The 5,243-nt window shown below is 34.9% G+C and overlaps 1 long non-coding RNA gene across 1 annotated transcript; it reads right to left on the bottom strand.

The window, feature by feature from the left end:
* Nucleotides 1-281: 281 nt before the first annotated feature.
* Nucleotides 282-2,239, bottom strand: LOC107559995 (uncharacterized). The gene is made up of 3 exons (XR_001605673.1): nucleotides 2,215-2,239; nucleotides 1,549-1,642; nucleotides 282-420 (listed from the first exon to the last, which is right to left on the bottom strand). It is a non-coding gene; the product is annotated as an uncharacterized lncRNA (long non-coding RNA).
* Nucleotides 2,240-5,243: the final 3,004 nt, after the last annotated feature.

Below are 5,243 nucleotides of genomic sequence, written 5' to 3' on the forward strand. Positions count from 1 at the left end.
TGCTTTGTTCACATTACTAGACAAATGTGTGGAAACAGATTGCCTTAAATTTCTCAAGTAAGCTGTACTCAAAACTTAAAGTTGTTAATACAAAGACAGAAAACAGATTGTTAGCACAACAATAGGGCATTTATTTGTTTAAAACAATGTTACTTGAAGTCATTACTTTTTAGGCATGCTATCAAATCAACAATTTAACATTTGTAAGAAAAAATGCACATACTGCACTCAGGAAAAAAAAATAAAAAATTAACATCCCTTTTTCTAAATCAGTTTTCCAGATCATCCAATACAATTGTACCTTCCAAAATTATTGCAGTAGACATGGCATTAAATGCAGTGAGTTAGGTATGGCTCTAGAGTCCTCAGCTCAGGGATCACGGTCAACAGGCCGACTGACATCTCTTCTTCATCATAGTCCTAGAAACAGCAGCACAATATGACAAAAATAAGTAATTACATTTTAAGAGTACAGGTTAAACATTTGCAAGCAAATTAATATCTGTGTATTATGTTTAGATATAAAGGCCTTTTCAAACTGGGCACAGCAGTGGATCCCAGAGATAAAAAAAAGACATTCAATCTGTTGTACAAAAAGACAAGACAAACTGAACAGTATGCCAGCTATACAATAATCTATTCTGAAACTGCTGCTTTGACATTTGAAAAGTGTTTAAAAAACTGCATTTTGGTTAAACGCTGACATATATATTCTCTTTTGTGTGATTTTCTAAAGACTGACCAGGAAACCATGATCAAGAGAGCACCCTCATAGGTCATGTCTTAAACGAGTGGTTTTCATGTCTCTATCACTCATATATTAGACTCTTTGTTTTTGTTCTCTTGCTTATCTGATTTCTTTATTTCTTTCAAACCTCCTTTTTGATTTTTATATTTCTTTTACTTACTTTTATTCTTTTCTGTCTTTCCTTTCTGACTTCTTTCCTCTTTGTGTTGTTTCCTTTACTCTTCCTTCATCTAAATTGTCAGACTCCTTGTTACCTAATTTCTATTTAATTTCTTCACATTATTTTTCTTACTCTTATTTAAAAAGGGTTCACCCAAAAATTAAAATTCTGTCATTAATTACTCTCTTATGTCATTCCAAACCAGTAAGACCTTCATTCATCTTCGGAACACAAATGAAGATATTTGTGATGCTATCTGAAAATGCTTGTGAATTCCTCTGCTTGTAAACAAGGCACAGGTGCATCTATGTTCTATGTCAGAACGCTGGCTCCTGCATCAGCAGCATCACACGCATGCGTCGTGGTAATCTCGTGAACGATGTCCTTACTTTCTTTCTGGGTCTTGAACGTGGTAGTTGTGTTGCTGTATATGCCTATCCCTTTAAATATTTTTTTCTCTTCTTTCCAACTCTGTTCTTTTATTATACATTCCCTTTACTTTTTTCCTTAGTTTTTTTTTCACTTTCTTTATTCCTTTCTATCTTATATTGTTTCTGTGTCCTGATTTTTTTCTTGCCAGGTCTCAAGAATTGTCTGCATTACACTAAATAACCAGAATATAACAGACAAAATTACTTACAAAACATGTCTTGTAAAATCAGTATGGTCCTTTTCAAGGAAGAGTGGAAGGCCGTGGAGAACTGCCGTTCATCGCCCATTGATGTCAGATGTCTCTACAATTATTAAAAATATATATTTATTATCACTCAAAGCAGCAGTTGAGCTCTCTTTTCACTCAATAAACAAGTAGAACTTCGATTTCCACTGCATGAGTTTAAGTCCCCAAAAAAGAGCACATAGAATATGAAAAGAAAATGGTTATAATTAGTGCTGGGCATTGACGCACATTTAAAAACAATTTTAAAAGAAGTTTCTACTCCAAATAATTTTCTGAAATATAAAAATTTTAAAGTGGTTGTGATAACTTGTTTTTATGACATTTGTTCAAACATTAAATACTGAAAAACGGATTACATAAAACATGATAAATTTCATTAAGTTGTACTGTATCGCTCAACATACTTTATGATGCTTACTCACGCTTATTTCATGTTATAACTAGCAGTAAAGAGGAAGATGGATGTTTGTAATCTAGCTTGTAAACCACTGGCTTAGCTAGTACGCTAACTGACGGTTACAGTAATGCTCGTCAGTAAAAACTAATAAAATCTGCCGTTTCTTTTCCTCAAAAACGATAGCACACACTGTGACAATATAGTTTATAAGTAGATCACCAAAAACTTACCTAATCTTGCGGCCACATTTCAAACACTGAACTCTGACTCTGAAGTTCAGTTCGTTGTCTTCTTCTGGTGATGTTTTGTTTCAACCAACCCTCCGCCACCTAGTGGTCTAGAGTTATCAGGGCACATAGTGGGATTGGGGAAATTGATATTTATATATATATATATATACATTTTTTTTTTTCGTCGCCACCAATCACCTGTACACGTTCACATTGCGCATACGCAGGGACTCCCAACACATTGAAGAAATTAAAATAGGAGTAGCAGAACACATTAATGTTTTTGTCATATGCTGCAATTACCAAAATCCAGTAAATATATTAAGTTATTAATATAAATATGATGATTTGAAATGCTCTTCTGGATTATGAGGCAGCAACAGCTTGTGGGCAAGCCAAAAAGCTGAAATCTTACTGTTATTTGACAGATTGAAGAAAAAAAGATTCAGAACCCTATCTGTAAAAAAAAAAAAAACAAAAAAAAAAACATAACCATTTCAAATTGTATTCTATTTAAAACTGTATTCATTGTTCTTTGCACCAGACAATGGAATTAAAATTCTGGCAGTTTAATGCCTACAAAAATGGCTGGTAGGGACTACAACGAGTTACTTCCCGGGTTCGTGACATCACAAACCCAGATAAACCCCGCCCTCGGCAAAAGGCAGCAAAGGGGGCGAGGCCATGCTGCGCTGCTTTAGAGAAGAGGAAGAGAAAACTAGGGGTCACGTAATAATCTATTCATATATGAATCACGATCCTGTCTTCTAACGATTCGAATGGATTCACAAGTTATAAAATCAATGTTCTAAAGCAGCAGTTCTTAATACTGTTCCTCTAAAAGTATGAGACAACAACAAACAAAAAACATAGGCCTACAATTAAAAGCCATGCTTGCACAGGTTCTGCACGATCCTCTTCGGGCTCAAACTGATAAGCGATACTAACTATGCCGTTGTTTACAATACAACCGGAGCACATGCCGCCGAGGTGAGGGGAGACGCGCACTAGAGTAGGTTTAGCCAATCGCAACACACTGGGCTAGCTAACCAATCAGAGCTCTATTTCTGAGGGAGGGGCTTCATAAAAGAAGGAAATGATCAGCCCGTTTCTCAGAGAAGGCAGAATAAAAGCTGTTCATTGCTAGTTAGCGGTGTGGAATAAAGGTAAATTATGTGAAAATAATGCGTTTTTTAAAAACTAAGCTTTAACACATGTTAGACTGCACTCCATAAACACAATCAATCCTAGAAAAAAAACAGTGAACCACCCCTTTAATTAAAGGAATAATTCAGACAAAAATTAACATTCTGTCATCATGTTATTCCAAATTGTAGTTTGTTTGTTTTTTAAGAAAAATACAAAAAACATTTATTTGAAATGGTTAAAACTGTAACATTAAAAATATCACTTTTCTTAAATTCAATGTATCCTTAATGATTAGAAATAATAATTTCTTTAAAAAAAAAAACTTCCCCATCCCAAACTTTTAAACAGTAGTATAGGTGGGAAAAAAATACAAATCTAAGACACAACATGAGTAATATCATAACACTTTTATTTTACTGTAATGAACTTGTAATTGATTAGAAGATGGGTGATTTTAAAAAGATGCTAATCAGTATATGGATGGTATAGGCATTTCTTTTTCTTTCTTTCCTTTAAGCAAATTAGATACAGTGTGGATTACGGTTTCATTTTGGATAATAACCACACACTTTGAAGGGAAGGAGACATTTGACAATGTGTACAGTGATCAACCACAAATTGTAAGTGTAAGTTTTATGTTTTTATGTTTTTGTATTGGATGTCTATATGCAAGTAAATTACGTGTGGCAACCAAATTTCCTAAGGGACACAATAAACTGAACTGAACTGATCTAGCTTTAAAGAAAAATGCCGGACATGGTAGGGTTTAACGGCCTGGGCATTGTCTCTATTGATCAGGTATGTTAATTCTCCCTTTCCTTATGAATTTTTAATTCACTGGCTATTAAAGTGTCTCATCATGATTATTCAGGTGAAAATTATTGTCTAGATTACCAGACAATGTACCACATACATGGTGTGGCTAATCATATTCATTGGATTATCATTTTAAAGATCATTTTATCGAGATTACAGAAACGTCCTAAGATTGGAATTGCCTATAAGTAATTTGGTTTTCTGAAGCGGTAAGGGGCAATTCCTTTATGAAGACCCGTTTCTGTCTGATAAGAAATGGCTATTAGCCAACAACATTTAGCGCTTAATTATGAAGGTATTATTGGTGCAAAACAACTGAGCGTCTGTGACAGCAGAATTTGTAGTTGTAGAGAATAACCACACATGTGTATCAGTAAATTTGAAGTCACAGACTTGTAGATTTTTTTTCTCTCCCACAAACACAACACAACAGTTACACCTTCTCGAATCCTTCATTGCAGGTGCCCAAATCCTATTCTACGAATCACAAATCAAGAAACTCGTTCGCTCACATGTTTTGCTACTATTGCTGCAGTGAATATGGTGCAAAACACATTCACACACCTGCATCAAAAATGTGAAATCTCTGACAAATTTTGTACGTCCGCAAATCAGTATGTGAATTCTTGCAATGAGATTTGCACACTTGTAGAATGTTTTCTTACATATATTTTTTTTTTCTTAGATGCTTTTCTAGCACAAACGGCGTGAATCTGCTGCTACGAGTCTCAAACCTGTTTTTCGCTCGCAAATGACAAGTTTCATGCACTCTTCCTTTTGCACCACATATCTGTGAAATATGGTGCAAAAGTGATTTGTGCATCTGTAGAGGCAATGGCAGACACTGTTCAGAGATCAAGAGCATTTTGGCCAATCAAGAAGAGCTAGTTTGGGTGCCTATCAGCAGGGAGAAAAAAAAAAAAAAATTAAAAAAAAGCTGCGCGAGCATCTTCTGGAGCTGACAGCGGCAACCAATAAAGGTACATTTTCTTTCTTTTTCTGAAATCACTCACCGTTACACTGTACATTTTTTTTAGAGCTCTAACCCTGATAGAACTCGACTA

This window comes from Sinocyclocheilus grahami, unplaced genomic scaffold (assembly GCF_001515645.1).
Source record: "Sinocyclocheilus grahami isolate Dianchi unplaced genomic scaffold, SAMN03320097.WGS_v1.1 scaffold22.1, whole genome shotgun sequence".
In the NCBI taxonomy this organism is placed as follows: Eukaryota; Metazoa; Chordata; class Actinopteri; order Cypriniformes; family Cyprinidae; genus Sinocyclocheilus; species Sinocyclocheilus grahami.